Raw genomic sequence first — 9,063 nt, forward strand, 5'->3', positions numbered from 1 at the left:
GGGTCAGAGCCTTGTCAGGAGCTGTTTCTGGAAGATGTGAGGGTGGCAACGTTGCTTTCGCCAGTGCTAGTTTCTGTCCAGATGGCAACTTTGCCTCAGTGTAATCCCAAATGACACGTCCAATTTCCCTTTCTCAACTCTTGAGTTTTTCCAGGAAGAAAATGTGGTTTTGCCCTCCTTTTAGAAAATTGATGTTTCTGTGCTTTTGCTTTGCTAGTGCATCTGAAAACATATGGACGCTTCTGGCTAAAAAAAAGGAAAAAAAATCTTTTCTGATTCATCTGGCTAAACACATGAATTTTCCAAATTCAGTAAAAAACCCTTTTATGAGACACTTTCGTCTACCATAGATTCCATTAGACCACGGAGCAGATCTTCTCCCAGTACACACAGTCATGTTGTCATCACAATTCCCAATGTTCCAGAATGGTAGACACTTCCTGACCTTTATGTCTGATACATTATTTGAGAGAACATCTCCACTGACCTCATCACCTGGATTGGATCATCAACCTCTCCCAAGAGGGGCCTGGCTTCCTCCTAGCTGGGGAAATGGTAGGGAGCTCCCCCAAGTAAAGCCTCTAGGGAGAGTGACCAGGGCCTGGGTCAGGAAAGGCTCTGGTGCCCAGAGGGCTGCCCGCAGAGCCTGACGTCCCTGCAAGTGCACAGGGAGGAGAGGTGAGATCAGATTCCAGCTGAGTCAGCGTTCCATGTCAGACTGGGTGTGTTTATGCAGAGGTACAACTCAGGAATTACTGAGGAAAAAGTACAGGGCCAATTTAACCTCCTCTGAGAGACCTCCATCCCTGCTCATCACCACTCCTCGCTGAAAAGGGCCCTCTCCAGGGAAGAACCCAGAGGGAGAGCGGGAATTCTCCTCCCCTTGGAGGAAGAGTGCTTCCTCTACCCTTAATGTATGAACTGACAAAAATTCAAACAGAAGGAAACTGGAGTGTGAGAAATAAAGGAAGCCGTTTCATGCTCGATGTCCACTGGCTTCGGGCAGGTCCCGGTGGAAGTCCAAGAAAAAGAGCCTAAGGTCCAAAAAGATGGTTTGAGTCAAAGTTCTGAAGCATACCAGACACGAATTAAGGTATGTTAATTCTAAAAGCAACTTAAAGAAAATAGAAACATGATATGGTTTAGTCTCAGGTATTAAAAAAATGAGCCGTTTCAGAAGTGGAGACTAACTGAAAATCTTCCTGTATAACCTCTTTTATAACTCTTTGATGTCTCTATGTTTGATTGATTTTTATCAGTTTTCCCAGTCTCCAATTAACCTGATTCTATAGGCAGTTACTCTGTGTTCTTATTGATGGGATTCTAAGAAGTGAGGAACAGCACAGGAAACAATTTGCTGTGTAAAATCAGAGAGAGCTCAACTCACCATGGGTTAGAAACAGAGGGAGACTCTCCATTGAAAACAGGCTCCCTGAAAGCAGACTCAACTATAAACTGATTAGGAATTTATTATGAACTTCCTCTACATTCTAAAGCAGAAGGTTTAAAATTAGGTTGTAAGTCAGAACCCACAGTACCCATTTCCCACAGTATGACAAGTTTATATGGGCAACACATATATTTTAGAGTAATTTGTTGTCCCAGGAACTAATCTGAGTGCTTTACACGTGTAACTGTTTAGCCGTGGACCCTCATGGTCCTCTGGGTTGGAATGATGAGTTGCAGAGGGTGACGTCACTTCTGGATCCTCAGGAACACATGGAGAGTCGGAAGATAACGCCAGAGGGAGATGTCACTTCCGGATCATCACAAACACATGGAGAGTCGGAAGACGACCCTGGGCTTGTCTTCACATTTTCCGTGTTGTCACTTGCCGGTTCTTTGGAAGCCAACCCTAGATGTACACTCTCTTGCCAGGGCCTTTCTCTTCTCTTCCCCTGTAACCACGCAAGTCTTTGATTCCCTGCCCCCTGTCTCCTCCCAGCCCTAGGACCAAGCTTCTGAAGAACTGCACACGGGAGGAAATACCAACCAGTTTAACTTCTTCAGAGACAACCTCTAACTCTGCTCACCACCATGCTAGCTAATAAACAGCCCTCTCCCAGGAAAATCCCTAAGGAAAAGTGGGAATTCACCAAGGAGTGCTCTCTCTACCCTTAATTTATGAACCGAGAAAAATTTTAACAAGCCTACTATCAAATAAAGATGGCCTTATCCCATTTACGCCTAGTGTTCCATTATTGGAATGCTAAGCTTGTGGGAATTATTTATATCCTACCACTCAAAACCATTCCCAAGGTCTGACTTTTCACAAAAAAATTCTGCAGCCTTCAGTATAAATGGGTTAATTCCAAAGCCTAAAGCAACCTAGTGTGTCTGGAATTGGCAGGTTCTTGGTCTCGCTGACTTCAAGAATGAAGCCACAGACCCTGCGTGGTGAGTGTTACAGTTCTTAAAGATAGTGTGTCCAGAGTTTGTTCCTTCAGATGTTCAGATCTGCCCAGTTTCTTCCTTCTGATGGGTTTGTAGTCTTGCTGACTTCAGGAGTGAAGCCACAGACTTTCATGGTGAGTATTACCGTTCATAAAGGCAGCACGGACCCAAAGAGTGAGCAGCAATAAGATTTATTACAAAGAGCAAAAGAACAAAGCTCCCACACTGAGAAAGAGAACCTGAGCGGGACGCCAACACTGTCTTGCGTGGCCTGCTTTTATTCCCTTATTTGGCCCCACCCACATCCTGCTGATTGGTCCATTTTACAGAGAGCTGATTGGTTCATTTTACAGAGAGCTGATTGGTCCATTTTACAGAGCACTGATTGGTACATTTACAAACCTTTAGCTAGACACAGAGCACTGGTTGGTGCATTTACAATCCTTTAGCTAGACAGAAAAGTTTTCCAAGTCCCCACCCAACCCAGAAGCCCAGGCAGCTTCACCTCTCACTCAGTCCACAGTGAACCCAGCCTCCAGCTGCAGGTGTTGGCTTCCACCCAGCACAGGGCTAAGCAGTTTTGTGCTGAGTCCATCTCTGTGGCCACCAGCCATCCGGTGTTGGGGTTGGTCCTCAGCTTATCTGCACAGGGGCAAACCCACCCGTTGGTGGAAGGGGCCAGAGGCAGCCTGGGCTCTGAATTCCACCCAGAGCTGGAGAATAGACTAGGAAGGGGAGCAAATGCCAGGGCTGCTGGTGGCCTTACCTCTTCTGCACAGCAGCAGCTGTGGTGACCTGAGAGTAAGGAGTTACCATAAGGACGTAGAAATAGATCACCTGAGCTGCATCCACACCCAGAGATAGGCCGACACATCTGTGGTGTGTTCGTTTCAACAAAGATGCAGAGATAATTCCATGGAGGAAAAACAATAGCCTTTCAACAAATGGTGCTAGAACAATTGAGTATCTTACGCAAAAAAATTAACTTTTATCTACATCTCATATTACGTAAAAATGGAACCAAAATAGATTATAAACATAACGTAGAATACAAAAGTAGAAATTATGGTAGAAATCATAGGAAAAAAATCTGTGCTACCTTGAGTTAGGCAAAGATATTTTAAATTTGACAGCAAAAGTACAATCCATAAAAGAAAAGAAACTGATAAATTGGACATATTCAAAATGAAGCACATATACCAGTCAGAAGACACTAACTGTTAAGAGAATAAAAAATATAAGCCACAGATCTGGAGAAAACATTTGCAAACCATATATCTGAAAAAATGGCTTGTACTTCACATCTAAAAGGACTTAAAAGTCAATAACAGGAAAAAACAATTTAAAATGGGCAAAATAGTTGAAAAGACAGATCAGCCAAGAAGATATATGGATGAAAATTAAACACATTAAATACATGCGATATCAATAACCCTGCTACCTACCGGTTAGATGGCGGATGTTGAAAAGGCCAGCTCCACCACGCATGCGCGAGCACATGTGGGCGGGAACAGGAAGTGCCCCGAGGATGCTGAATCAAACCTGCCTACGTGAAGGGCTGAGGACACGACATTTCCTGACAGACGTCGCCATGTCTAGCAACATGAGCCTCTCCGTGAAGGCATGAAGGGAGAAAACCTCTTCTCTACCTTGTCGCAGGTCCTCCAGGACAGGCGTCTCCTTTGAGAAGTAGGACTGCTTTTATAAGTAAGAAAAATATCGGTTCTTCATTTTCAAAATGACGTCTCAGATACGTGCCCAAGTGTGTCACATTGCAACAACTGCCCAGCTATGGGGTTGGTCTTGGGGAGCAGAGGAGACTAAGGGGCCTGCCTCATTACGAGCTGCACAGGAGGGCTGAGCTTGCATTAGCAGCCTCTCCCTCCAATGCAGGAGAATGCACTGAGATTTATGGTTCATCTGAAAGTAGCTTAGAAAGACACCATATGCACTTACCATCTCTTGTAGAAGTTGCAGACAAGTTATTTAAAAGTCTCATTTCCTTAAACTGTCTTTATGGCAAAGTAAAGAGCCTCTGGGATCCACTTCAAGTGGTCATTGTGGAGGGTACAGCAAGCCAGTCCCCGGCTAAGCATTTACCCCGCTGATTCACCACCACAGCAAGGTGGGGAGCCTTGAGTTTTTGGCTGTGCTTCACAAATGAGGAATCCGAGGCCTGAAGTGACCTGTCCAGTATGCAAGAGTGAACCCAGGGACAAAGCCAACCCGCTTTGCTGGGGCCAGTGCCTTTCCACACTCCTCTGTTCCTATATTTAAACCAAGTGAAAGGAGACCTGGAAAGTACATTAGCCCATTTGGAGGTGAATTTGATACACTCTCATTTGTCATAGAGGGTAGAAAAAGATGGAAAAGAGAAACGGGCTGGTGGGGAGGAGGGAAGAGCGGAGACCAGGGCCTCAGCCCAGCCTCCATCCGCTTCCCATTTTCCCTCCCTGTCCTTTTCCTGGAGGCCTTGCTTGCTCTTCACAAAGCTGTCATTCTTAGGCCTTGTGTGGATTTGGGTATTTTAACTTGTCTATTAAAAATACAATTCTGGCCCCATATATATACTTAATATTATCATGTATCCCCCTTCAAAATACTCTGTGGCCAAAGTGTGTGCCCTTTTATGCAGGATCAGGAATGGATTCTCTAATAAATGTCTTGCATTTTTCCCATCACAAAATTTAGCGTCTCAAAAATCTAGTTAAATTAGCATCTCTTCATCCGAATTTTATTTCTCCATTTAGACAAAGCATCTTCACTTCCAACAGCTGAGCTTTTCAAAGAGTTTGTCTCTGTGTAGAATTTTTTTAAAAATACTATATATTACCATTTCTGAAAATAAGTAACTCAAAACTTCCCTTTAAAATTATTGCAAAAATTTCATAAATTCGGTTAAATACATGCTTTGGGAAAAATACAGAGTTTGAGGGAATTTTTAAAAGACCACATGTTCTGTAATTCTATTTATACGAAAGTTTTAGAACAGGCAAACCCATGGGGACATCAAGTAGATTGGTGGTGGCCAGGAACTGGTGGAGGGAGATGGTGGGCAATAGAGTGGCTGCTGACGGGTGTGGGGTTCCTTTCAGAGTAAAAATGTTCTAAAATTTACCTTATGGTTGTCGTTGCACAGCACTGAGACTGTACTGACTGGCATGTACAGTTTATTAATTATATTTCAACAAGGCTATTAAAATGTTCAGTTTCCAAAAATATATCAGTGCATGTAATTGCAATATGTTTAGATCTACTGGAATTTATTTAATGGAATTTATTAATGTCTAGTTAATACACTTCAATGGGGATTTTAATTTTATATGTGTTTAAGTTACTCATCTGAATTTTTTTTTTCCAGTTCTTATCAGTGCTTCACAAAGTTGGAATTCCAGCTGTTAAACTTACTATCGGCCGGGTGCAGTGGGTCACGCCTGTAATCCCAGCACTTTGAGAGGCCAAGGCGGTCAGATCACTTGAGGCCAGGAGTTTGAGACAAGCTTGAGCAACATGGCAAAACCCCGTCTATACTAAAAATACAAAAAATACTTAGCTGGGTGTGGTGGCACGTGCTTGTAGTCCCAGCTACTTGGGAGGTTGATGCAGGAGAATCACTTGAACCCAGGAGGTAGAGGCTGTAGTGAGCCGAGATCACGCCACTGCACAGCAGCCTGGGCAACAGGAATGAAACCGTGTCTGAAGAAAACAAAACAAACACACAAAACCCAAAAAACTTACTATGTAGCCTTGGGCAAAGTGACTTTTCAAAGCCTTGTATTCTTTATTCTCAAATAATACAACCAGCACCTCCCCCATTACACACATACACCAGCGTACACACACACACACACACACAAACCCAGCACATAATTCTTTTTTGCAAAGACTTCTTAGAAAGACAAAAAAGGTAAGTACTAGTTTTTCATACATATGTATGCTACAAGAACCAATCAATAAAATAAAACAACAAATAATATATATTGTAGCTTCTTAAGAATCTTCAGCTTTTAAAGTCTCAAGTCTCTCCAGGGCTCCCAGAACCCCAGTGACTCCTCCTCAACAGAGATGGGATCCCGGAAGAGCCCGGATCATAGTGGGAGGGAGGAAGATAAGGAAACTCCAGTCTGTGCTAGAAGAATTTCCTGAATTAACGTTTTTGTCAGGATTAAGTGTGAATTATCAACTACACAGGAACCAGAGTTTGCTAGAATAAATGGTAGGTTTAAGTGATTCTTTTAAGATGAAAATTGATTGGGATTGGGTAAAGTCTGTGATGTGATCATGTAAGGTTTGCGAACAGAAGACAAGAGTTTTGAAGTGAGCCTTCACAAGAACATTGCTGTTTGGTAAATGAACTTTTTGCTCAGATTAGCAACATGCTGTCCTGATAGAAGTTTGCACAGGTAAACAAACTGTTTATCTTGATAAACTGATTTATAGGAATGCCTTGAAACAAATATTAGAGTTGCATGCAAAATGTCACTTCATGTTTGAGTAAAATTACCCAGAAAACCAACATATATGCCACAAGACACTGATATCAAGAGTCTGGCTGTCTCACAGAGACAGTGAGATCAAGCCTAGGAATGATTCTGATTATCAGAATGAGCCCCATTGTGAGAATATCAAACAAGAAATTAGACTCATGACAAGAAGCCACTAGGGATGAACAAGGCATAGTAGGGGAGGAACATTATAGACACCATTGCTGAGAGGCAGCGGGTGCCTGTTAACAGTACAGAACCGTACATAGGCAACATGCTAAGAAAATACCTAGGAAAACAGGGAAGGAAAGCCCCCAGATTTGAGGATGACACTCTAGAGCCAGTCATCTGGCACACTTACAATGGGTGTTGACGGAAACTTCACTTCTCACGATTTTCTCCTCCTTCTGAAATAAATTGTCTTCATTTGCGTAACTTGAGTTCTCCAGAATGTCATCTGCTCTGGTACGTTCCTCACCATCTTTGCTGTAAAGTTTTCTGATGGGACAGGGGCCCAGGTGGTGGTGTACCTGGGTGACATAACTCTCAGGTTAATTGTGGACTAGTGGCCAAAAGCAAAGTATGGACCTTCCACGTGACTCTAGGGCATGATTTTTCTTTTCATCTTTCCTTAAAAGACAACATTTCCAGGTCTTAGTCTAGTGGATGCTGCTTTGGAGCCACGGAGAAAAAGCAGCCTGTGCCGATTGACCATGAGCCTGAGTACAATGCATGAACCTGTGGAAGTACCTTTTCTGTGTCTGCCTGAAGTAAGATAAAGTTGAAAATCTGGGGGTAAATACTTTGCATAATGGCAAACCTGTGATAGTTTCACAGGGTGAGAGTTTATAGGGCTGCCAGGGAGTGTGGACTCATGGGACGAGTGTGATGTCTTCACCAGGGAACCCATGCCAGATGCTTTGGATGGCTTTAACTCTGTGGTACCACTGGATGCCTCAAGGTTCTGAGCGAGCAGAAGGCTTCTTGCAAAGCTCTTCAGTGACAACGCCAGCAAGACTAGAACAATGAATTCATTATTTACATTGGGAGCCAGCATAATTATGCTTATTTATATATTTGCTTTCTCTACTATACAGTCCATAATTCTCCGATCAGTAAAACTCCAAGTAAATTCTGAGAAAAGTTAAACAATGACCAGGACACAGTCAAAACTCATTATACAGTGTAGTCATATGAAATTCAAAAAGGAGCCCAGACTCTGTGTGTAGAGGCTCGGGCTCCTGTGCATTTTCCATTTTTCAGTGTTACCAGTGACATGCTGTTGACCTGTAGACATGCTCCAAGGTCGTGTTCAGCAAGTGGCAGTGTCGTCACTGGTATTGATTGAGTGCAGTGGCTGAGCCTTCTTTGCTGTCTGGGTAAATTATGTAAAATCATGTGCAAGGTTCTATTGGAGGTCCTCTGGCACCACCAAGTGGCTAGCCTGACAGCCCCCAGCCTGCCTGGCTGAGTTCCTCACCAGATTCACACTTCTCTTCTCTGATTCTGCAAAATTTCTGAGTTGTGTCATCATTTGTAATCAGTTAGATTCATTTGTCACAGTCGTTCTTCTAGTTTGAGATTCCCTCAAATCCTAGTTGAGCTTTTTTTAGAATTTGCATACAATAAATTTGACTTTTTGGTTTTTCTATGTCTTTGCACAACTCAGAAATGCAGTCAAAAATCTTCCACCCACTACCACACAGAACAGTTCTATCACTCATCAACCCATCCCCAAACCCTTAGAAGCCCTGCACCCTTTTCTGTTCCTACACGTTTGCCTTCTCCAGGATGTGATATAAGTGGAACATATAATATGCAGACTTTGGGGGCTGCCTTTTTCACTTACCAAAATGCAGTTAAGACTCGTCTAGGTCATGTGAGTTAGTTGCTCACTCCTTTCACTGTTAAGTAGTCTTACGTCGTGTGAACACACCACAGTCTGTTTCTCCACTCGTGTTGAAGGACAACTTGGTTGTTTCCAGTTTGAGGTGTTATGAATAAAACTGTTACAGACATCTGCAAATTGTTTTTTGTGTGAACGCAGTTTTCCATTCACTTAGATGAACATCTGGGACGGGACTTCGTGATCCATGAGATGAGTGTACGTTTGTAAGAAATAGGCAATCTGCCATCCAAGGTGTATGGGCGTCCAAGTAGAATACTACTTTTGCATTCCTACCAG

The 9,063-nt window shown here is 43.1% G+C and overlaps 1 long non-coding RNA gene across 1 annotated transcript; it reads right to left on the reverse strand.

Moving 5' to 3' along the window:
* Positions 1-2,569: 2,569 nt before the first annotated feature.
* LOC114677432 (uncharacterized) lies at positions 2,570-6,152 on the reverse strand. The gene is made up of 3 exons (XR_013416939.1): positions 3,840-6,152; positions 3,161-3,268; positions 2,570-3,036 (listed from the first exon to the last, which is right to left on the reverse strand). It is a non-coding gene; the product is annotated as an uncharacterized LOC114677432 (long non-coding RNA).
* Positions 6,153-9,063: the final 2,911 nt, after the last annotated feature.

The sequence above is a fragment of the Macaca mulatta genome, chromosome 4, assembly GCF_049350105.2.
Source record: "Macaca mulatta isolate MMU2019108-1 chromosome 4, T2T-MMU8v2.0, whole genome shotgun sequence".
NCBI classification, from domain to species: Eukaryota; Metazoa; Chordata; class Mammalia; order Primates; family Cercopithecidae; genus Macaca; species Macaca mulatta.